Source organism: Sus scrofa, chromosome 3 (genome assembly GCF_000003025.6).
Source record: "Sus scrofa isolate TJ Tabasco breed Duroc chromosome 3, Sscrofa11.1, whole genome shotgun sequence".
In the NCBI taxonomy this organism is placed as follows: Eukaryota; Metazoa; Chordata; class Mammalia; order Artiodactyla; family Suidae; genus Sus; species Sus scrofa.
In genome coordinates, this window is record NC_010445.4 from 85,245,443 (window position 1) to 85,271,977 (window position 26,535).

Below are 26,535 nucleotides of genomic sequence, written 5' to 3' on the forward strand. Positions count from 1 at the left end.
TAAACATTTTACAAAGACAAAAAAGTTATTATTCCCTTGAATGGCATTGGCAAGATACATATTCAGGGAAGAATGCACTTTTATAATGTGTGGTTAGAGGTTAATCAAATTTCTTTCCTATTTTACGGCAACCAAATGCTCACATAGGTTATTTAGTTGTTCTTTGGCATTAGTTATATCAAATTAATTTATTCCACAAATATTTATCAAGGGCCCACAATAGTGCCTGTTACATGGTAGGTATTTATTAACTATTTATTGATGCAGAGAATATTTCTTGAGAACTCGTTATATGCAGACCCAGTACCAAGTTCCTGGCTGAAATGATTCATAAGCAGGCATGGGAATTTTTTGCTCTCAGAGCCCCGAGTCTATGAATATGAAATTATTTGCATACCAAGCAACTCAGGCCTCTTCCTTCCTCCATGCCTAGCTATTCCTACCATTGCTAATGAGACAAGTAATCTAAGAGCTTGAGCAAATGTGCCTGTATATCCATCTCTAAGACTCTGCTCAACAGTATGCCCTCCCCTGGGTGCACTGCAGGAAAATATGCACCATTTGAAACCTGAATCATCCACCACCATAGAGAAGTACATGAATCAAATGCCCACAGCAAAATCTGACACACACTGACTCACCCTGTGTAGTAACTCCAGTCACGGGTGTCATATTGATTTTCCAGGAAGAGGAAACTCACCAAAAGCGGCCACCCAGACAGCTCTTGCACTACTGGGGAGCCTAGAAATGAAAGTAATCCTTCTACTCTCCTCATATGGGAGACTTCCTTATCCTCCCACTGCTTTTCTTCAGCTGGAACTCCTTTGTCTTTGAGCCTCCTTCTGCACTTTGAAAAACTCTCAGTAATACCAATGATCACTTTCTATTAAAATTATGTTTGCATGCTTCTTAAGAACAGGCACTTTGGTTTCTTCACCCTTGAAGCTTTAACACCTCCCATGGATGGTCGTGAATAAATGATTTTCAGGTAGATTTTCTTTGCTTTTAATGAGTATAAACAAATACCACTTAGGCAGATCCTGCAAGCCATATAACCATTGGAAGTATCTATTCATTCTGCTGTCTCCCTGCCTAACGGTCCTAAAAGACCCTTGTCATAGTTCATCATTATATGTAAAACCTAGAAAATATTTTGAACGATTAGTCTATTAAAATAAAACCACATCAGTTTTGAACAGTTGTGACACTGGAGATCTAGTACAAGTCCCTTAATTTCACAGATGAGGGCTCTAAACCCTAAGAAGTTAGGTCAAGGTCAAAAGCTAATGAATGGCGGAGAGAGACAGAATCCAAGTATCCCTAATTCCTGCCTGGTACTTGGTTTAAAAGTCCATGATCTAGATAGAATCTGTTTGTTGAAGTTCCATTTTTTTTTTTTTTTTTTGGTCTTTTTGCCATTTCTAGAGCTGCTTCTGCAGCATATGGAGGTTCCCAGGCTAGGCGTCTAATCAGAGCTATAGCCACCAGCCTACACTAGAGCCACAGCAACGTGGGATCTGAGCCACTTCTGCAACCTACACCACAGCTCACGGCAACGCCAGATCCTTAACCCACTGAGCAAGGCCAGGGATTGAACCCAAAACCTCATGGTTCCTAGTTGGATTTGTTAACCACTGAGCCACAACGGGAACTCTGAAGTTCCATTTCTTGAAAGGCTCATGAAGAGGTTTGGCGAAGGCTCTAGCAGTTGATAAATTCAGGGAGAGGGAGAAAACCTCCACCAGCTCCTCTGTTACGTTTTTCCTCCCTGGAAGCACAAACACTCACCCAAAAGCTGTCTTAGTGCAAGGAATAAGAAAAAAGATTAAATTATGGAAATGTACATAATATGCAGATGATGAGATAGAAGGAAGCCCTTTTGGACAGTTTCAGATTTATAACTGATGGTCAAAATGGGCTGCTCCCAGGTCAGATCTTCTTCTACTGAGCTCCAGAATAGAACTTTGGGCCTGCCCTGGTCAGAACTGATGTCCCTGAGGTGGACCAGGAATGTGAACAGCCCATTACCTTAGGAAAAAGGGGAAGAGGGTAATACTTCCTGAAGCTTTTACCAGGCAATGCTTCATCCATTAACTCAACAAACTTCCACTAAGAATGCACTATATGCCAAGTAAGGAGCTGAGAACTATGGCTGCAAAGATGAATGAGAGAAAATCGTTCTTGCTTTCAGGAAGTTCACCGTCTATGGTATCTCCCACCAAGAACTCTTTAGAGGGCCTAGTATATCACACACACACACACACACAAGCCCAATAAATGTATTAGAAACATCTCTGTCACAACTCAGGATGTGACGCTAGTACTGGCACCTAGAACCCTACACTTACTGTCTCATGAGTAATACCATTTAGGCTTTTCCAGATGTCTTGACCTAGGCCCTCAAAACAAAAAAGCAGGGAGTTCCCATCATGGCTCAGTGGTTAACAAATCTGACTAGTATCCATGAGGATAAGAGTTCAATCCCTGGTCACACTCAGTGGGTTGAGGATCTAGCATTGCCGTGAGCTGTGGTGTAGGTCACAGACATGGCTCAGATCCTGTGTTTCTATGGCTGTGGTGTAGGCCAGCAGCCACAGCTCAGATTCAACTCCTAGCCTGGGAACCTCTATATGCCTCTGATGTGGTCCTAAAAAAAAAAAAAAAAAAAAAGGCAACTGTGACCAAACTCTGTGAAGATTTATGTATTTGTATTATACCAACTGAAAAGGTCAAAGTGAACACTGCTTCAAAGTAGAGTAGGATCTGAACAGCAAAAATCAGGCAAGAGAAAAGGTAGATTAATTCCCTTATTAAACCTTCCCTCTCAGAATGAATGAGATACATTCTCACATAACTAAGAATTACTGCTTCTTTTCAGGTACCAGTTTGTGATTGTAGAGGTACGCACAATTAGCACTATATTTGCAATAGCTGCAGAGAGAGGTTGAATATTTTTCAATGTTAAGTAATTCATATTACTCAAATTCATCTTTTTATGGATCTCTCTCTATATATATGTGTGTGTTAAGAATAATAATTTTTTTTTTTTTTGTCTTTTTAGGGCTGCACTATAGCATACGAAAGTTCCCAGGCTAGGGGTTGAATTGGAGCTGTAGCTGCTGGACAACGCCACAGCCACAGCGACGTGGGATCCAAGCCATGTCTGCAACCTACACCAGAGCTCACCACAATGCCAGACCCTTAACTCACTGAGTGAGGCCAGGGATTGAACCTGTGTCCTTATGGATGCTAGCCAGACTTGTTTCTGCTGAGCCACGAAGGGAATTACATAAAAATTCTTTATACTGGCAGCCAGATTACTTTTCAACACTGGAATTATTAATAGTTCCGTAAAAATAGTGAAGTTTTAAATGCCAGCTTTACTTAAAAATTGTTAGATTCAGGGAATTCCTGCCATGGCACAGTGGGTTAAAAATCTGACTGCAGGGAATTCCCGTCGTGGCTCAGTGGTTAATAAATCCGACTAGAAACCATGAGGTTGTGGGTTCGATCCCTGGCCTTGCTCAGTGGGTTAAAGGATCCGGTGTTGCCAAGAGCTGTGTTATAGGTCGCAGAGGCAGCTCGGATCCCGAGTTGCTGTGTTGCTAGGGGTCTAATGGGTGGCTACATCTCGGATTAGACCCCTAGCCTGGGAACCTCCATATGCCATGGGAGAGGGCCTAGAAGGGGCAAAAAAAAAGACAAAAAAAAAAAGTGGTAAGAAAAAAAAAAATCTGACTGCAGCAGCTCAGGTCTCTGCAGAAGTCTGGGTTTGATCCCTGACCTGGCACAGTGGATCAAAAGGATCCAGCATTGCCACAGATGTGGCACAAGCTGCAGCTGTGGTTCAGATTCTGTCACTGGCCCAGGAAGCTCCACATGCCATGGGTGTGACCATAAAATTAAGAAAAAAATTGCTAGATTAATTAATTATAATTTGTATTTTACCCCTTACTTTTTAATAAATCTTGAATATTTTAGGATAAATATGACTTTTAAAGTATATATAATGATTTCTTTTTTTACATTTATTCTAATTTATATTTTGGATGAAATATAACAAAATTGTATACTTTTGATTGTCCACATGCAAATATATTTTATTTTTAATCCTTTAACTCATTTCTGTAAACACCACCTAAATTATAAAAAAAATAAGAATAACAACATAGCAATTTTGTTAGAGAAAATTTATCTTACAGATAAATATACAATAATTGATGAAATATGCATGTATTTAAATACTCATGCAAATATCACTAGTAGCCCATCAACAGAATCCCAAAGTATGTACAATAATAATTAAATTTAGTTATCTTTAATATTTTGCCAGCTTTTTGTTTTATAAAAACATGGCCACATCCATATTATTTTTATTTTGTCATTGTAGAGGCATAGCTATCAAAGTGGAAAAAAAAGAGCACATTTCATTTGGTAGTTTGTTAGCTTGATTTAGGACTTTTATGTGTGTAGACTTATGGTTTGTGGGCCTCCTTTGTCCTCTCTTTCTTCTCAGATGCTGAAATGTTAGGAGTGGCCAGTGTGTGAGTCTCCAAAGTTAACACAAAATGATTGAAGCCAAAGTAAGCCAACAAGGTAAGTAGAAAAATATGCCTCTTTCCTTTTCTTTTCTTTTCTTTTTTTTTTTTTTTTTTTTGGCTTTGTAGGGCCGCATCCATGGCATGGGGAAGTTCTCAGACTAGGGGTCAAATTGGAATTGCAGCTGCTGGCCTACACCAGAGCCATACAAATTCAAGATCCAAGCCCCATCTTTGACCTGCACCACAGATCACAGCAACGCTAGATCCTTAACCCACTGAGTGAGGCCAGGTATTGAACCTGCGTCTTCATGGACACTTGTCAGGTTCCTCACCACTGAGCCACGACAGAAACTCCCACCTCTTCCCTTTCCTTGAAGTGAGACTTTTTTTCCTGGAACACTCAGGCTCAGGTGGAACCGCACAGGCACATAAGGCCATGGAGACATCAAGCGTTCCTGCCACGGAGCCAGTATCAGGGCAAAGCTGATCTGGTTTTGCCAAATGTTCCTGGGAAGGCTGCTCTGTTTGGATGGATGTAGTCTGTGCTTATGTTTATGTTTATAATATACAAAGAATGTGAAAGTAACAGGGATTTTTCAGGTTTGGAGGCCCTGTCATGGCTTCCATGTCCCATCTGGCCTGGGCCTGGAAAGCAATCAGCCCTGAAGATTCCCTGCTCAGCCATAACTGGATGGTCTCTGTGGGTCTGGTTCACTGCAGTCTGTTCACAGTGGTCCACGCAAGGGTATGGTGAAACACAGTTATTTTATTTTTAGTTTTCATTTCAGAGTTCTCGGAGAGATATATGCAATAATCTTTCATCCATACATTAATATCTTACCCTTTCTTTACCTGTTGTGATGTTTTTGGTATGTGTTTTGATTCCTCTGGTTAATCTCTAAAAACAAACTCTTGGATTTTTATCTTATTCCTCATAAGAGTCCGGTAAATTTTCTCTCTGGCAATTTGTACACAGTACTTTTTAATCTGGCTAAAATTTCTCTCATTTGACATGCAGCTGCCTATATCATCACACCTTAAACACCTTTTACATTCTTGAATAAGGTCCTATTTTATCAGGCACCCACTGACCTTAAGAAAATTTAAACAAACAAACAAAAGATGAAGAGAGTGACCGCATGAGTGAGAAGGGAATCCTATTTAAATAGTGCAGGCAACCCATCCCCTGGCACTATTCCCAGCTTCAGCCCACACAAAGAGCACATGCTTAAGTGAGCCTCCATTGGCAGCCTGTGCAGTAATATAATTGGAGTATTTAAAGACATATGTTTTTTAGGCATTACCTCTAAATGCAAGCTACGTGTGAGTCTCAACTACAGAAGGAGCATTCTGTCCTAAAGTTGGAGGAAAATGGCCTGTGCTGGGTGCTTTAAAGATAGTCTCCAAAGTGTTGACCTTCTTAACAATTTGACTGGTGAACATTTTCACCTTATAAGCCAACATTAGAAGTAAAACTTTATGAAAGCTATGAATTACAGTTTTATGTTCAGCCCTATCTGCCTGTAGGTTCTTAACTAATTGCATCTATCTTCTGCAGCCCCAACACAATTCCTTGAACTGAAAGGTATTGGAGAAACTGTTTTGAATGAATGATAAAGAAAATAAATATCCAAGTATTTGAAAGTGTGTCTCCAGTCAGAATGGCCGTCATTAATAAGTCCACAGATAACAAATGCTGGAGGGGGTGTGGAGAAAAGGGAACCCTTCTGCACTGTTGGCGGGAATGTAAGCAGGTACAACCATTGTGGAGAACAGTGTGGAGGTAGCTTAGAAATCTATATATAGAGCTACCATATGACCCAGCAATCCCACTGTTGGGCATATATCCAGACAAAACTTTCCTTTAAAAAAGACACATGCACCCACAGGTTCATTGCAGCACTATTCACAATAGCCAAGCCATGGAAACAACCCAAATGTCCATCAACAGAGGATTGAATTAGGAAGAAGTGGTATATGTACACAATGGAATACTACTCAGCCATAAAAAAGAATAAAATAATGCCATTTGCAGCAACATGGATGGAACTATAGACTCTCATACTGAGTGAAGTAAGTCAGAAAGAAAAAGACAAATACTGTACGGTATCACTTATATCTGGAATCTAATATATGGCACAAATGAACCTTTCCACAGAAAAGAAAATCATGGACTTGGAGAATATACTTGTGGTTGCCAAGGGGGAGGGGAAGGGAGTGGGGTGGATGGGGAGCTTGGGGTTAATAGATGCAAACTATTGCCTTTGGAATGGATTGACAATGAGATCCTGCTGTATGGCACTGGGAACTATGTCATCACTTATGATGGAGCATGACAATGTGAGAAAAAATAATGTATACATGTATGTGTAACTAGGTCACCATGCTGTACAGTAGAAAAAAAATTATATTGGGGAAATAACAATTAAAAAATAAATAAATGAAGGGAAACAGGAAAAATTTAAAAAATTAATTTTTTTTTTTTAAAAAAGTGTCTCATTGATGGCCTCTGTAATCCATGTAATGAAGTGGTCACCATGTGGCTGATAATCATACTGATACTATTTCTAAGATACTATTAAAAACAGTGCTTCTCAAAGGGTGGTCACAAAATCATCTACTTCAAAATGAGCCAGAAGTACTTAAAAGTAAATGCATGGGCCCACACCTCTTGATTCAGCATCTCTGAGAGCAGTTCCTCATGCTCTCCAGGTGATCTTGGTGCTCTCTAAAATTAGAGCACCAATGCATTGGTGGTTCTCAGTAGTGTCTGAGCATTAGAATCACCTGGGGAGATTCTGTTAACTAATAATACCTCGTTCACCCCAGAATACTAAATCAGAATCTCTGGGCTGGGCCTGGCCATCAATGTGTCTTTAAAGCCCCTCAAAGGATTCTAACATGCCTTCAGGGCTGAGAACCACCGTGTTAGTCAGGTGCCTCTGTCTCCCACTTTAACCCACTTGCAATCTGCTGTATCAGCTACATTCAGCAAGCAGTGGGCACTAGGAAAGAAAAGCCCAGGAAAACAAAAAAGACAAATGTCAGAGCCTGGGGAAAGCTAAACACTGGGCAAACTGCCTCACAGCATGGGCTTCCAGGGCCATCAGCATACAGTCAAAATGACTGGCTCTAACCAAGCCAGTAAGGGAGCATCATTAAGAGACTCTTTGCTACTTTATGTGTTGCCTATTAATAATTAAATGAAATACATGTCACTATTCCTAGAACTTGCCCATGCTACACTTCCTTGGAATTAGGAAAGGATAAATTAATCACCTGTTTTAAAGAAGAGAATATTTGACTCTTCTCTGAAAGAAATAATACATATTTTGCACAAACTGTTTATTAAAAAACTGTATCTGTTGTCTTTTATGAGCCTCCAAATGACTATGTGCTATAAGTAGAGAAAGTACTATTGTCCTCACTTTATATACAGTAAAACCTGGGGGAAAAAGGTTAGGCAGCTTGTCCAAGCTCACTTAGCAAGTGTAAGAACCAGGACATAACCCAAGTCTTCTGACCCAAATCTATTTTTTTTCCTCATTCCATTCATCAATACAATCTTTCCTCTAAAAAAGAAAAAGAGAAAATGGATTCACATTATATGGAATACCTACGTCTCTCTTATGATACTTATTACTTTCTGATTTATATTTTATAATTATTTACAAAAGTAGATCTCTCTTACTGTTCTACTTAAAGGTGAACAGTATGTGTTTGATTCCTCTTTATATTGCCCACGATGTCCATCTCTGAAAAATGGTAGGTAATCAATAAATATTTCTTGGATAATTGGATGAAAATAATATATATTTGAATTTTCAAAGTGTAAAACCTTCAACATGAGAGCATAATCTTACTAATCACCATTATGAAGATGAATGGTATAAGATTACACTAATGGATAAAACAGAAAATAGAAAAAGACAGTACTCAGAGCAGATGAGAAGGTGCAAGAGAAGCTACAATAAAGGTGGGAGCTGTTACTCCACAAAAAGACCCCTAGATTTGGGGACCTGGAAGGGAGCAGACACTGACATAGCTGACTGAAGCATGTGGGGGCTGGCTTTTGAGTGGTACATAATGAAGAAGGCTTATGTCTCTGATGTCAACAAGAAAAATTAAAGGAAAGTAGAAATTCCAGGAAAAATAAAATGCTATACAAAAATTCATGGCAAAAATATGAAGCATGATTATAATAAATTTATGGAGTCTAAGAAAAGAGAATCATTAACTTGGAACCTGAAGTATTCTACTTCAAGCAGACTTGATTTAAGAACATAAATCAGAAGTTCCCTTCATGGCGCAGTGGAAACAAATCTGACTAGGAAACATGAGGTTGCGGGTTCAATCCCTGGCCTCACTCAGAGGGTTAAGTATCCAGCGTTGCTGTGAGCTGTGGTGTAGGATGCAGACGCAGCTTGGATCTGGCGTTGCTGTGGTTGTGGCATAGGCTGGCACCTTTAGCTCCAATTCGACCCCTAGCCTGGGAACCTCCATATGTCGAGAGTGCGGCCAAAAAAAAAAGAGCATAAATTACATCTCAGAGTTCCCGTCGTGGCTCAGTGGTTAATGAATCTGACTAGCATCCATGAGGATGCAGGTAGATCCCTGGCCTTCCTCAGCAGGTTAAATGGATCCAGCATTATGGTGAGCTGTGGTGTAGGTTGCAGATACGGCTCCAATCCTGCATTGCTGTGGCTGTAGTGCAGGCCAGCAGCTACAGCTCCGATTCAACCCCTAGCCTGGAACCCTCCATATGCCACAGGTGTGGCCCTAAAAAGCAAAAAAAAAAACAACAACAAAAAAAAATCTACAGTCATTATACCTACAGTCACTCTCTAGTTCTACAATGAACAAAATTGAGCAATATCATGATATTGTAAGTAATATAATAATATTATAATGAAGTATTTCTATTCGGTTCTCAGAATCAATACATAGACAAAGAATGAAAGACTTTCAGATGATGATTTAAATCTTGGCAATGTAAAAGTAATGGTAGAATTGACCAATAGTAGGTGTTGGAGGTGGAGAGGAGAGATGGGAGAAAGTATGGGGTAATCAATTCCACATCTTACACTGTGAGCGGTTATCCACTACATCTAAAGTTGACAGAACAAAAAAAGGCAAATATATTATTTGAAGTATAAACAATAGGAGAACCAAAAGGAAAAAAAAAGTTGGAAAAGGTCTGGAGAAAAAGGAAGACGGAGGGTAGAAGTGAGCTGAAATGGTCATTTTTCACAGCAAGGAGTTAAAAGACAAGCTTGAACTTATAAGCCAAAAAATAGATATTTAAAGTTCCATATAAAATAGATGTTTAGAGCTATAGTGATAACCATTGGAAGAGCTTTAAAAGCAGAATATATAGGAGTTCCCGTCATGGCTCAGTGGTTAACGAATCCAACTAGGAACCATGAGGTTGCGGGTTCGATCCCTGGCCTTGTTCAGTGGGTTAAAGATCTGGTGTTTCTGTGAGCTGTGGTGTAGGTTGCAGACGTGGCTCGGATCCCACATTGCTGTGGCTCTGGAGTAGGCCCGAGGCTACAGCTCCGATTCGACCCCTAGCCTGGGAACCTCCATATGCCATGGGAGCAGCCCTAGAAGTGGCAAAAAGACAAAAAAAAAAAAAAAGACAAAAAAAGAGTAGAACAAATCATAAGTGGTAACATTTTGGGAATAAGGGTATGATAACGGAAAGAGGCCTACCTTTCATCTGGCACCCTTATCTTTTATTGATATTTTATTTCCATGAGCATGTACTTTTACGATTCTTGTTCATATGCTTAATTATAGCATCTCAAGCTTTCTACCTTTTCAATGTTCTAATCCCCAACCAATGAAGCAATGATTTCATACAATGATCAAAACTTAACAGGTTAAATCTCCGTAATCTTCAACTCTAAGGTCAGTAGCCACCTCACTGAAACTCTCCAAGTTTGAAATGCATTACCTTCTGGACTGTAGAAATAGATGCTTCAGTTCTCTGCTTAACTTTCCTTCCAGAATCACCAGTTTTCTACGAATGGCATCTTATCTTACAACCAAGCATTATAAATCTCTCAATAGGTCTCTTTGGTAAGCTGGGCTGTTTAAGCCTGAGGACTCTTTTTAAACTTACAGAAAAAGCTGACAGAACTGAAATTTTGACAATAAGGCTTTCCAACTTTGAGCTCTAGCAGAGGGTATTGATTACATCTCTGGAGCACTTGCAGTCTTAGGAACTTCTATATCCTAATGACAAGGATGGAGACAATGGTTATTAAATCCTAGAAATATTTCCTCTTCCTACTTTAAATGTCAAAGTCAAATGTTAAATAATCAGAGGATAAAATTTAATGCAGTACTGGAGCTCCCACTGTGGTGCAGTGGGGTTGGTGGCCTCTTGGGAGTGCTGGGATGCAGGTTTGATCCCCAGCCCAGCACAGTGTTTTAAGGATCTGGTGTTGCTCCAGATGTGGCTTAGGTCGTGACTGTGGTTGGATCTGATCCATGGCCCAGGGGCTCCATATGCCATGGGGTGGCCAAAAATGAAAGGAAAAAAAAAAGTAATACTGTATGATCTGCTTTGAGAGACGAAAGGTCACCATATTTTTCCTGTACTCTTCATCTTCATGCAAGCTTAAGCGCACCCCTAACTTCACTTGACCTTGCTCAGTTTAACATACCCCTAGCATCACTTCACTTTGCTCAACTGAACATGTTTTAGCATCACTTCATCTTATTTGGTTTAACATAGGATATAATACTGACAGATGAACAAAATAGCAACTGAGCTGGAATGATGAAAACTTCTTAAAAGATGAGATAAATTTGGCACAGTTTTTTAAAAAGCACACTGATTTTTAAGTGATTCAAACTTATTGTAGGGTTTCAAATTTAAAATGTTAAGTAACCTGGGTAAGGTCACACAGCTTACAAACAGAGTCCAGCCCAGAACTGTTGGTTTTTAAAATATATAATTATTAGGCATAAGGGGAGATGATATTCCTTAAACCTATAAATCTACCACAAACTTAATGAATACTGCCTGACTTGAAAATTGATGATGGTACAAACTTTTTTCTACATATTGGCAAATTTCTACTGAGGTTTATTCTAAGCCTTCAGGGGATACTTAAGTTTAGGGAAATAAAAATTTGGATTTTTCACTTCAGATGAATCACTCAGATGTTTGAACAAAAATCATCCCACCTGATTATACCAATCTCTGAAAATTCTAGAGTGTTTTATTTCTAAATAATGAGGATTTTTTTAAAGCCTAACTTATTTTTATTCCAATATTTCAGAATTAACATAAAGTATTTTCTCCTAAATTGCATCTATCCTTTTATCCAATTGTCATCCTCTTTATACAGTTAAATGTGAAATGTAAAATATTTTAATTATAATTGACTACACTTAAAATTTTTAAGAATACTGCCCCAAATCTATACCAGCCATTTCTTTAATATAGCTCCTCTATTTTACCTTTAATCTACGCATCTATATTACTTTCTAGAATTAATATGAAGATAGATTACATTTTACCAGGCAATATCAATTAGCAATAGCAGTTGCTCGAAGCACAGTGTTAAGAAGGATTCTGATGTAGTAGCCACGTTTAGTGGTAAGGAAGACCCCTAATCAATTATCATGTTTACTATGGGAGCAAACAGAGAAAATGCCAGTATGTGCTTGTCGCCTCTGTCAGGTGCTCAAATGCAGCACATGGTAAAATTTTGGATAGCTTTGTGTTTTCCAAAATAAAACATGAAACATGACTTCACAAGTTGAAATTTGTAATATAAAACCTATGTTGAATCTTCTGAAGACTCAATTACCAAAATTGTCAGGGATATTCAAGCTGTCCCAGAAAGAAGATGGAAGTACTCTAGTACAATTGTCAACTTGTCATTCAGTGTTTTGGAGGTCCAAGTCATAGGAATTGAATGACTTGTTAACCTAAGTCCTCTAAGTTAACATCATCCTTTCTCTAACATCTAAATCCAGTCAATTCTTCTATTACTGTCCATAGACAAGAAACATTCTCTTTTGAATAAATAGGGTAGCCTAAGAAGAGACTTATGTGAAATATGTATAAAATTAACATATGATCTAGGAGATACCACAAATCAATGGAAAAAGGAAGGATGATTCTGGGACAACTAATTAACTATTTGCATTTTTAAAAAGCTTTCAAAATTATATTCTCATCTCACACATATCAAAATAAATCCCATATAAATGAGATTTCAATGTAAAGGACTATATTTTTTTTCAACATACAGAAAAAATAAAGGAAAATTTTTACCTGATCTCCGATTAGGGAAAGAATACTTAAGTTTAAATGCAACAGAAGTAATGACAGAGGAAAATGTCAAAGAAAATTATCAAAAATATTAAAATATGTATGTATTTTAAAATACCAAAAGCAAAAGTTGAAAGAACGAAAAAAGGAAAATCTTAGAGTTGAAAAACAAAGTTAAATAAACTGCTGTAGTTAGGAATGTTTTGGTTGAAAGGCTTGGGTATCCATTCACATGACTTCCTGTGAAAAAACTTGGGGATCTAGCTGAAATGAAATGCAGCTGGATCTCATTGGAACAGGAAAATGATTAAGCAGCTCCTCTCCCTTCTCTCTGTCTCCATCTCTCTCTGTCTACATGGTCTTTTTCTGGCCCTCCACACCACACCCCCTCTACTCTCTTTTCTAAAGAGAACTGTACCTACTTCCCATTCATAGCTTTAGTTTGCATGCAGTTTTAACTGGCCTTGATGCCAAATCTGGCTCCAGTACCCATCGCCATTATACTGACTCAGCCTTTCAGTGCCTTTGTCCCAAACTTTTGGAAAGAAGATACAATAGGCCCAGCTTGGTCAGGTGTGTCTATACACAGTTCAGCCAGTTATGGTCCTTTCCAAAGTTGACATGGAACTGATGAGGCGCGCCTGTTTCTCAGCAGGTCTGAGTACAAGGTAACTCCAAAGACAGGAATGTGGGATAGGCAGGCACAAAACCCATATTTATTACATGGTTAATGATACTGTGACGTTAACGTGGCATTTCATAATAGGAAGGTAAGCAAGAAAAGCCTACTGCCGAGTTTCAGAGTCAAAATTCTTTCTAATATGTGAAACTTAGAAAGCATGGCTATGCTAGGATGACTTTTTGTTTTTCTGATTTACCACTAGTTTGTCCTTTCCAAAGTTTCCATTACAAATGTGCATAATTCTAATAATCGGGAAAGAAAGAAAATACTAAAAGCACTGGCAACTAAGTGGCAAGTATTCAGTTTAAGTGAACTCTCAGGTCACTTTTGCTGACATGTCCCAACTTTGAATACCTCCACGGCCCCCTCCACACTCACTGCTACACTCCAACCCCAGTAAGTGACAGACACTTCCCTGAAGACACTACCTACATTCATCTACTGTGCCATTCCTGTGGTCATGATGATCAAAATATCCTTCCAGGCTTTCTCTGCCCAGCAGATTCTCCTCTTCCCTCAAGTCATGGATGAAACACAGTGAGGCTTCCTCAACTACCATTGTCCCCACAAAATCTCTCTGACGTGTGTCTTTTAGCCCTAAGTTTGTAGCTCTGTTATAATCCTCATTCCAACTGTGTTTTCAGGGGCTGTATAAGTCTCTGCCCTCCCAGCTACACTTGCAATTTCTCTTAGAGAAGTGCTCTAGCTTATGAATGCTGTTTCATCAGCAGCTAGCACAGGACACAAGCAAGAGCAGGTTCTTAATAAATGTCTTCCTGCATAAAGGTTGAAAGTTTAAGGAATTATTTCCATACGAGGATAAGAGGCTTCAGATTGTTCTAATCCCCCCCCCAATTTTTTTACTAAGAAAAACTATGAGACATCTGTATGTACTAGGAAAAAAATGGATTTCAAAGCTCAGTAGACAAATATTGAATCCCAGGCCTATTATTCACTAGTTGAGTAAATTATTAAACTTTTCTGAGCTTCGGTTTCCTTATACTTAAAATTGGGTTGATGACACTTTCATGTAGACTTGATTCAAGGATTAAAGGTGAAATATGTAAAATGACTGTCACATAGTAGGAGTTTAATAAATGGCAGATATTATTCATATTGCATTTATTAACTTGATTGATCAAATACATAGGAAATGCTGAGAGTTGTGTACTCATGGAAACGCATGATATTTGACTTATATTTCAAAATATTAAAAGAGATTTCATATCCAAAAATAACCAGCATATTTATAAATGTATAGAAAAGCCAGTACCTCTAGAATGTACAGAGCTGGAAAAATTATGTGAAATTCTAAAGACATTAAGATTTACAGGGGCTGTCTGATCAAATTTTAACATGCAACCCACCATTTTGGCTGACCTCTTTCAGCGAAAAAGGCCATTAAACCAAAATAACACATTATTTAAAACAAACCTCAGGTTGTCAAACTCAGCTATTGTACTATTCTGGTAAGTGGAGTCAGGTTTTTCCTTTTTTTTTTAAGCTATGACCGGTGTAAAACACAATGGTCTTCTTATCCATAGGAACATTCTAAAAGAAAGGCAGAGAAATTCATTTCCTGGCCTGGTGTATGATGTTCCGAGGAGAGTCACAAAATAAGAAACGCTGGTTCTGGGTCAAATGACACCCTCCCAAAGGCACAGTTGTGAGGGGCCAGCACTTGCTGTGGGTACATTCAGGTGGGAATCTATGAGTGGGGAATGGAGTTCAATTGATTGTGTGCTAAATACTTTGTGCTCTATCATATTTATGCTCTTTTAAATTACATATTTATTGAGCACTCATTGTGTGAAGACCCTACACTGGGAAGTGGGCAGGATTCAAAGGTGAAGAGAGGGTCCGTGCCCCTAGGGAGTTTCTATTCTACCAGGGAAGCGTGACAAGTCCACAAACAACTCCAGCATCAGGTTATGCAGGATAAGTCTCATAACACCTGTATCTAAGAACCCCAGACTTCATACAGTTTCAAAGGACTCTTGACATCTCAAAGACGAACCTATGAGAAAAAGGTTCAGAATATTTACTGAAAAGTTATTCAGTTACAAAAACAGTGGTCTTAGGATTGGATCAATAATATTTTTTATTATAGTTGATTTACAATGTTCTGTCAATTTCTGCTGTACAGCAAAGTGACCCAGTCATTCAGAAAACTATATATACATTCTTTTTCTCACATTATCCTCCATCATGTTCCATCACAAGTGACTAGATATAGTTCCCTGTGCTATACAGCAGGATCTCATTACTTATCCCCTCCAAATGTAATAAGACTTTTACAGTAAATACCTCCTGTAAACTTATGAATGCAGTAAACATTTTTCTCCTATAAAGTAGATGCATTTAGGGGCTCTGCAAGTACTCGAAAACTGCCATTCTTTAAGTTCTCTATATTAATGATTTTTAAAATTTATAACAGTTACATAACTCCCCTCTTGCTATTCTGTCCCCTTAAAGATCTCCCAGAGATTTCACATGTCCTGCTCCTTCATCCATTCAACTTTTTGCTCAAATGCCATCTCCTTGGAGATACTTGTTATCCCATTCCATCACAATCTCTCCTGCTTTCTGCTTTGTTTATTTTTTTCTGTGGTCTCTATTATTACTTGATATTTACTACATATTTGCTTATTTTCTGTCTTTGCTTGCTGAAAATCAAGAGCACTCTTTTCTAGCTTACTACTATAACCAAACACCTAGAATATTACCTGCTATAAGATGGCACCTTATAAACATTTGTTCAGTGAATAAAAGAATGAAGGAATGAACACTAGATTCCTTTGAATATTTTCAAAAGTGGTAAATCTTCATCTAGTGGATGTGACTTTGAATTGTCAAATTGGCCAACTTCACTTAGAGCTTTCTGGTTAATAAGATGGGTGGATGAAGATGGAGTCATTCACTCATTCATTCAACAAATATGCACTGAGGGTGACTGTGTGCAAGATATTGTTTTAGGTGCTAGGTTACCCAGTTGGTCCCCAAAGCAATGTAATTATCAAGTAAGATGATGGGCTTTATTATGTGATGGTAAACAAATATTGAAGATGCCAAAAATGTCTCTCACAATAGCATCAAAACTGAAACAGAAGCAAAGCTTTTAAAAATGGCCATTCATGACTTGGATGTGGAGGCACATTTTTTTTAAAAGATGAGTTTTAACCATTCATGATTTCACTTCCTAAAAATAGGTTCTCTCCTGCCCACACTGGGTCTTGTGGAGGCGGGAGGAGGAGAGGTTGTTGTGAGGTTTTCTCTAAATTATTCAGGATATTTCAATATGCAGCAGACTCGCTTTCCACAGCTATTTGTGGGTGGAAAATGTGTAAGCCTGAAACTTGAAGCATAGGCATTTGGGGGACCCACAAATACAGGGAAAAGTGTTTTCAAATGTAAGTAAAACTCCTAAAGACATGCATTTGAATAAAGTACTCAAACAAATATGTCATGAGATTTTTTTTTTTTCCCTCAGAGTTCAGAAGAGAAATTACCTTGGGAAGTAATCCAGGTTTATAGCAGGGTCCTTTAGAACCAGGATTTCTAAACCCAATACTCCTGGTGTTAAAATGGCACCAATCACTTGTCTACATCTAATGGTGCTGGAAGGTTATAATCTATTGTGTACATGTTATGCTCTGTAGCCAGGCCAACTCAGCATTTATCAATGAGAAATTGTGAAGGGCCAGATTTTGTTGTGCCTTTCTTTAAATGACTGCTTTTGTAGGGCCTTTAATCTCAACAAAACTTTGCACTTGATGTCTAGGAAATAATTTCCCCAAAAGCTCTGCAGGGTAGCCTTTTGATAGAATCTGTTTCTGGTACCTCCCCTGCTTCAACAACCCTTCAAGCCCAGCAGATCCTGGAGAGCCAGATATCCAAATTAAAATAGTTAAATCCATGGGGCTGCAGGACCCATACAGCTGTGGCTTCTGTCAGCTCTTCAATAAAATATTAGATGTGTGTCTATTGTTTGGGAGCTGTCCACAGTTCCTTGTTCAGCTGGCAGGGGTTAAAGGGTATGTAGATTACTTGGCCAGCTGTTTGGTAATTGTCACAGCCAGTTACTTGGTAACCCATAGAATAGCATTCTCTTGAGGTAGTCTTTGTTGCTAAGCAATAAATTCAGGTAAAAAACCAATCCCTGGTTCTTATCGGTCCAGCTTTAAAACACAGGGTATAAGTTGGTTGTCGGACCCACAGGCTGTCCATACCTCTTTTGTTTTTCCAGCCAGGCCATGAAACAAGTGCTGATAACTTGGACAGCCCTTGTTCACTGGGACTTGTCTACTGCTGATGCAGGCTGGAGACCAAGCAAATGGCTGGGGAGCAGCATTTATTGGGTTGTGCTTTCAGGGTTCCACTGTCATAATGTACCTTCTGGATCTCAGTTTGGAGACTGGCCAATCTATCAGATGGGCACAAAGAAGACCAAAAGCAATGGCAGGGATTTAATAGAAAAGAAGAAAAATGTATGCCTGGTGATGTTTTGTCTACATTAGTATCAAATCTATAATTGTTATTAATGTTATTTGTTACATCTTGAAATACCTCCTCGCCCTCAATACTTACATAAATGCTTTTAAAGTAAATTACTCTGTGTTAAAGAGGCCAAGAGCACTGGTAAGGAAGGGACTCAGGCAGGAAAATGTTAATTCAGTCCCTGCAGCTGCCTCATTTAAGGGGCTGGCTGCAAACAAGCTAATCAAGCTGCTTCAAAACAATATTTCATCTTACCTCAAAAACTGTGAAAAGGTCAGGAAATAATGTTACAGATGAATATATACTTACTCTTTTTTTAGTCTCACTTGGCATTGTTTGATTAGAAGAGAATTAAGAAAGAGTAGTGTTTTGGTTCTCTCCAAAAAGTCTACAAATAAATGTTGACAAGGATGTGGAAAAAAAGAGCACCCTTGGTAGGAATATAAATTGGTTCAGCCACTGTGGAAAACAGAATGGAGGTTTCTTTAAAAAGCTAAAAATAGAACTACCATATGACCCAGCAATTCTACTCCTAGGTATATATCCAAAAAAACCAAAAACACTAATTTGAAAAGCTACATACTCCTCAATGTTCATAGCAGCATTATTTACAATAGCTGAGACATGGAAACAACCTAAGTGTCCATCAACAGATGAATGGATAAATAAGATGTTATATATATGTGTACACACACACACACACACACACACACACACACAATGGAATGCTACCCAGAGGACAAAGTTTTGCCATTTGCAGCAGCATGGTAGACTTGGAGGGCATTATGCTAAGTGAAATAAGTCAGAGAAAGAGAAATACTGTATAAGATCACTTATATGGGAAATCTAAAAAATACAACAAACTAGGGAATATAACAGAAAAGAAACAGACTCACAGATGTAGAAAACAAACTACTGGTTGCCAGCAGGGGCCAGGCAATGCAGGGGTAGAGGAGTGGGAGGTACAAACTATTGAGTGTAAGATAGGCTCAAGGATGTATTGCACGACACAAGGAATATAGCTAATATGCGTAGTAACTGCAAATAGAAAGTAACCTTTAAACATTGTATAATTTTTTTTTTAATTTTAAAAACTACCGTACAATCCAGCAGTTCCACTCCTAGGTATATATCTAAAGAAAACAAAACCGCTGGTCTGAAAAGATACATGCACCCCAAAGTTCAAAGCATTACTTACAATAGCCAAGACATGGAAATAACCTAAATGTCCTTTGATAGACAAATGGATAAAGAATATGTGGCATATATTTAAAATGGAATACTACTCAGCCATAAAAAGGAATAAAATCCTGTCATTTGCAGCAACATGGATGGACCTAGAGGCTATTATGCTTAGTGAAATAACTTAGACAAAGACAAATACTGTGTTATCACATATGTGAAATCTAAAAAATAAATCAATGAATATAGTGAAACAGAAACAGACTCACAGATATAGAAAACACTCTAGTGGTTACCAGTGGGGAAAGGGAAGAAGGGAGGAACAAGATAGGTGTATGGGATTAAGAGGTATACATTACTATGTATAAAACAAACTATGGGATATATTGTACAGTACAGGGAATATACCCAATATTTTATAATAACTTTAAATAGAGTATAATCTATAGAGACTGAATCACTATGTTGTACACCTGAAACAAATATAATACTGTAAATCAATTACACTTTAAAAAGGAAATGACAATTAAATTTTTTAAATAATAGCAATAAATTTTTTAAAAAGAAAACATGAATTGAGCATACCTGCCACTTGTCATGGAGAGTTGCTGTTCCTCGGAGGCTGTGTTTGGACTCCGTGATTCCCATTTGCTGGGGCTTGCCACTGTTGCTTCCATGGGTGAGCCTCACCTTAGGTAAACCCATCCACACATGTCCAGATCTGTCCTAACAGACAATTTAATAGGTAAACATTTTCTTCTCCAAAAGTTATATTCATATTCAGACAGGTTCACAGGCACATAAAAATTCCTTCTACTAGTTATCTCCACTAATAGATTTAAAATGTTTCCTTTTTTTCATTTTCCCATGGTGAATCAAAGGGTACCCATAGGTACAAAAATTGTGGATTGCAACATGCTTCAGGGTCAGCACAGAAGCCATTTCCTGGTCATAACTTCTCTGAAAATACTTCCAGCTGGAATGTAAGGGCCTCTGCCAGCTGCCCCTGCTCCCGTGCATTGAGTGCTGGGTCAGAGCAGCGGGAGACTGAAACCTGATTCCCCCATTTAGTAGCTGGGTAGCCTTGGGTGACTCACTTGACTGCTCTCCACCTCAGTTTCCTCATCTTTAAAATGGACATAAAATAAGGTTATTTAGATACAGGCTTGTTGTAAAAATTACATGACAATGACTTTAACCCCTCACCCATAATAGTTGCTAGCTTTGATTATAATTCCCTCTCCTCTGAGCCCATAATATCTTAAAGTAAAACAAATTCTTGTTGAGAGCATGCTATGGGCAAGGCTCTGCATGGGTCACTTAAATCTTGTCAGAATGAAGATAAAACTCTAAAACAAAGGCCTCTTTGGGAATTAATTACTTGATGTAATTATATGGCTTTTCTAGAGAAATAGCCTATAGAGAATGAGAAGGAGCCATACAGCTAAAAATTTACCTCACATGGGAGGAGGTGGGGCACTACACTGGAGGTTTTCAGGAGGAGTGCCCTGCTCTGGGAGAGGGCACAGGCATTTAGATTGGCAGCCTCTGCTCTCTCAAGTAAATCCCTTGTCCACAGTAAGAGGTCAATAAATCCTGGCTCAAATTTTTGGATCAGGAAAGGATGAGGCCAAGGAAAGGAAGAGGTCAGGTTCGAAAAGTTTCCTCTAGCTTTTGTTGTTATTTTCTTGTCTCCCTTTTAATTCTGAAATGCTCCGAGTCCTTTATGGACTCCTTCACCATGTAGGTAGGTAATGTGCATCTTACTGTCCTTAGGACATGGATATGAGATTGCTGAGAGAATATGCATCTGGATCAGAGCCCAGAACAACAGCCACACAAACAAAACAAAACAACACAACATGAATTTGGACAAAAGTCCATGTAGACCTCCCTCCTTCCACACCTTCATTCACAGAGGTTCCCCTGAAATGGCAATTTAGATAAACCAATGCTTTTATGCCAAAAAAGATGTTAAGGGTCCTTCAAAAAAAGGATCTTAACAATACGAAGAAAGAGATGAATTATTTTGTGCACAGAAGGGCCACACAGGGACGGGCTGACCACAACCCCCATGGATAGGCCCTCTGCAGCTCTGCCCCAAAGAATCTTCTATTGGGCAGACCCTATCTCAAACATGAACCAGGCACCAAGGGCCCTCAAGTAAACTGACAAGGGAAAAGAACCAAAAGAATTCCCCAGCACAGCTTTTGTGAGGCAAAAGAGGAGAAATCCTAGCCTGACTTCTGAGGTTAGTGACAGTTTAACTTAATAGACTCTCTTTATTGTGCCCAGTAAATGTTTGGGGTTAGGAGGAATTCTTTTAAACCATAAAGTAAGTTAAGCCCTTCACCTCTCATCTGTGATTTGTGCATATGGTAAATTTGTTAGTCGATGGATCTAAGTGGAACCCATGAGAAAATATCCTATCACCTTCATATAACACACTGAATTGTTATTGTTCCTAAACGTCACACTTTGTTAGATTGATAATCAACTCTCACATGGGTTTACAAAATTTGTTTGTTTGTTTGTTTTATTTTATTTTCCCACTGTACAGCAAGGGGATCAAGTTATCCTTACAAGTACACATTACAATTACATTTTTTCCCCACCCTTTGTTCTGTTGCAACATGAGTATCTAGACAAAGTTCTCAAAATTAAAATTGTGATTTTTATAGTCTTTTCATGTCTACATTTGCTCTATAACCTTCTTATAATGATTTCCTCATTATAACAATCTTTGTACATTGGAATGATCCTTTGGATAGGATTACCTCATAAAGAAGTCACTCTGATATTTTAGAAATCAAACCCCTTTGGATTGAGTCCAAGAGCCACTATCACTTTAAAACAAATTGGTCTTTTGTGACAAGTCATATATTAAGGCTCTTGGGTATTTTAAGTTAGGTTCTGGAGAACGCTCTACCTCTGTTCCGCAAATGTCAGAATCCTAAACTAAGACCAGTTCACTTTTTTTGGCTCTGTCCTGTCTCTGAGTATGCAAAGTCACAATATTTTGACAGCTGAGGCACATTCTATATTTACTCTTCACACAAGCAAGGCACACTTGCACATTTTATCACCACACAAAATAAACCTAGAGAAACATCTCTTCCTGTCCCATACACGTCATTTGGCCATGAGGCATTATTTTTGCCTCCTTATTCTTGTTTTTAGAGTGAGCTGTGTTTTAACTAAACTCTTTCCCCCTGGTTAAACGGTGCTCAATTGGTTATCTCTTCGCCTTGCACAATGAGAGCTTCTCCCTCTCTGCATGCTGTTTCTACTTCCTGAACCCAGAGCTCTTTACAGCTGTAAATGATTCTTTTTTCTTTTGAGACAGAGTATACTGGAAGAACACGCAAACAGACAGGAAAGGGCCTCCCCATAGTATGCTCTTTTTGGAACATGCTTATCGTTAGGATGTTAAATATCTGCCTGATGATTTTTTATCTAGACCGAACTCCAGTGAGGATTTTTTTTTTTTTTTTTTTTTTTTTTTTTGGTTTGGTCTGTCTTTTTTTTTTTTTTTCTTTTTCTGTCTCACAAAAACCAAGTGTTCTCCAGCAATGAGGCAACGGAAAAAATCAATACTTGCCATGTACCATGTAACCAATAGAATAAGGGGAATGATTTATGTATGGATGGATGCAGCCTGAATCAGCTGGGGCCTCGCACAGAGAGGGAGAACGCGAGAGAGGGAGAGACAGAGGGAGAGAGAACAGGGGAGGTGGGGGGCGAGCTGAACTGCCGTGATTATTTCTACAGTGTGGCCAGATTTTTTTTTTTTTTCCTGCAGCAATAATCCCCTTCTCCAGCACTGCAGGACAGAAGGAAAGCCTGCAATTTGCGGAATATATGATGGCTCAGCTCTCCCTCCTTTCCCCAGAGTCCTGATGCCATGCTCATACTAAGGTACCCTGAGAAGGGGAGGATGATGTTTGGCCTGCAGCCCTTCAACCTTCCAGTCATCACCCTAAGAAAGGCTAGTGATGGGTGGAAAAGCACTAGTTGACAGAGAGTCAGATTATCAACAGGATTAACAAAAACAAAAACAAAAACGTTCCAGCACCGGCTTCCTATGAAGACCAGCAGGAAGGGCTTGCAGACGGGAACTACTCTATACCTCAAGAGTTTCTGCTGGAAATATAGTTTGGTTAACTGGAAATCCAGGGCGCTGCAGCATTTAAAGGTATTTAATCCTGAAGCTAACTTTTAGGGCAACAGATACTCTTGCTCAAAGCTTAGCTATTAACTATACTTAGGTGCTTATAGTGTGTAGGTGCAAATAGACAGCACCGAATCCAGCTACTTCACAGCTGGATGCATGGTACTATTGTATATGGAATGCTGGTGGTTGGGATGTAAATTGGGTTAATCATTTGCTTTAGACTGGCATAATATATATTTTTAAATGACATGTTTTACAAAAATCCCTACTCTCTGCTTCAAACTCAGGATGAAGACTTTGTGAAAGGCAAATATGACCATTTATTTGGAATATCTTTGTTTTTTGAGATGTGTTTAAATGGATCTATATTTATTTTTATAAGTTACCGTCTTTCTACATTGTGCTTGAAACTATAGGAAGCTTGACAGCATTATATTTCTATCAGTCCATTGGAAAAGACTGATTTACATCCTTTTATAAGGAACATTGATATCATATAATTTTAAATATTTGTTGCATCCTTAACCCAATACAGAGTATTAATATCACAGTTAGATATTCTCCTAAAACATCCTATATTTTTTATATGATCTATTATACTTGGATCACATAATACTTGGAAAGATATTTTAAATACTGAATGTGGCAGAATAATGCCATGCCATTCATTAATGTATGCTTATTTTGGAACTGGTAGTTTTAACACCCATGAGCTATTAAAATAGCTTTTTTTTCCCCTTAGGTTGAAAGTATCCATTCAACTCAACATTATTGTAGCCTCTGTTGAAAAAATGTCATGTTTCTTAAAACATGTATGTTAACTCTAAAAATTATCTTAAACTCTCTTAAAATTCTATGTTGTTTTCTAAATACGTATATTCAAAAGTGTACTGAATGGCAATTTTTGCATTTTTCCAAATATATATTTATTATTTAATGTATCCTTTCACTTACTGAATAATTATATTTTTGTTTCTAGCATGTTGTACTTAGATCCTTATTTATATTACATAGTTTGTACATTTATTTAGTAGTTGTGTGCATACATAGGATTAAGGATTATAAGCAAAGAGTAGATAACCACAAAAATATACAACATTATTCTTGGTAGTCTTCATCTTTTAAATGACTCTTCATACTTTAATATAATTTTTTATGGATGCTATTGAAGAACAGTTAAGTCATACTTTAATATAATTTTTTATGGATGCTATTGAAGAACAGTTAAGTTGATGCACTATTAGTTATAAATCAGTAAATACTCTCATGTCTTCATGTGAGTATCTAGTCATTGAGAGATCTGATCTATCCTGTTCCTTGAAAAACTATTTTGGGAAGATTTATATGTAAATTAAATAAATACACATGATGTCTTTCCTCTAAGCAAAATTAGAATAATAAAAATGCACTCCACAAGTAAACTATATTTAGTGAAATACCTTTCAGTAATTTTAATACAGGATGGATTACCCAAACCAGCAGAAATTATGCATAATCATTTTGAATGGGAGAGACCAAGCAGCTGTCTTCACATAAGGACAGATGAGCCTTGGTTTTTACATTTTGATCTTGATCATCGTTCTCTCTCTCACTCTTCCATTGGCCCAAACAGGTAAAACGAAAGAAGCCCCTCACCATCTTTACTTTCGGTTCCCGCTGCCTTAGTCAAGCTGTCCAGCTGAGGGTTAACGAACACAGACAATCTGGAGATGGTCCAAGTATAGTGAGGACCTTGAAGACTAAGCTCAACGCTGCAGGTACCACTGCCAGAAGGAATGCTCTTAGCATCCTACAAGCAGGTCCCCCCAAAACTAAGGCAAGTGGGAATGAGGAAGCATGAACACAAGCAAGATGCTGCTGAACCACAAGGTAAGCACAAGCAGGATCTTGTTGCAGGTTTATTTTTAGAGATGTCTTGCCGCCACTTAAGAAAAACTGTTATCTATAACAGAGGAAAAGATTAAAAGCCTGTCAAAGGCCACAGAAATTGTTTAACAAGTCCAGCCACGTCGACTATATTATTTGAGATGAGCCTTAAGGCCACAGGTACCTGGAGAGTCAGCAGAGAATCCTGGCCCTAACAATAGGAGAAACAGACAGAATGAATGATAAACTAGGTAGGAGATGGGTTAAATAGGAAGCCAACAAGAATTGGATTTCATTGTTAGTTTATAGAGTGCCAACAGCATCCCTTTGTTTTAAAAGTTTAGGTCTATTAAACATAACTTTCTAAGTTCTAATGAAAGCCGAATAACCCTTCTCCCCAATATGAGATCAATTTCTTATAAATATCTGGAGTTAAACTGCATAAATGAAACTCATGTTGGCATCTTATGCTGTGACAAAAAAAGCAGATCTTCTCATTGTGACCGAGGTCTTCAGTAAACACCTGCTACAGTTTATTCTCCTTCATCGGTGGTTACAATTTCACTGATGAAATACCCATTAGAGAGAAAATCAATACTTGAGCTTAACCGCCTGCTTTGTTTTAGTACCTCAAATTATTTTAAAAACTGATTAACATAAATAACTCATTATTTAGGAAATAAAACAAATGAAGGTTTCACATTGATATTCTAGCACCCACCCAAAAAAAGAAAGCAAAAGAAAAAAAAGGAAAAAGGTAACATCCAGTTCTCATTTACTTAACAATTTATTAATCCACTTAATAAAAATAAAGTACTAATAAAAAAATCCATGTTTTTAATTTCTAAAGTCTAATTTCATCCTTGCATTAAAATAAAATAAATGAAAACATTCTATAGTGAAACATCAGTATGATTACTTTTAAATAAGTCTGCTTATACCTGAAAGATAACTTGTAGTCTCTCTATAAAAGCAGTCTCTCACACATTTCCTTTCTTTTTCCTTCAATTATTCTACAGCAGCCAGAGCATCTTGAGTTAGTCTAGTTTAATCTGAAAATAACTGAATGGCAAGTTTCTATTTTCTAATCTAAATGAGCTCATCTTAAAAACACATAGAACTTAGATTCCATTTAACATAAAGGTTAAATAAGGACAACAAAATGTGACATTGAATTTCTGTTCACTGATATACTATTAAATATGATTACCTGTATTTTCCAGACCTTGCCAAGGCATAGAAACATAGGCAACATCTGCTGAAAATATTAAAATACAGGTACCCAAAGCTGCACCTC

The 26,535-nt window shown here is 38.1% G+C and overlaps 1 protein-coding gene across 2 annotated transcripts in view; it reads right to left on the reverse strand.

Annotated features, from left to right (window-relative positions):
- The window catches only part of CCDC85A (coiled-coil domain containing 85A), a 691,471-nt gene that overhangs the window by 287,059 nt on the left and 377,877 nt on the right, over nt 1-26,535 (reverse strand). For both annotated transcript variants that reach the window (XR_002342946.1, XR_002342945.1), the window contains exon 13: nt 19,784-19,924. The gene's annotated coding sequence lies outside the window, so the exon portion shown is untranslated. The remainder of the gene's footprint in view (nt 1-19,783; nt 19,925-26,535) is intronic.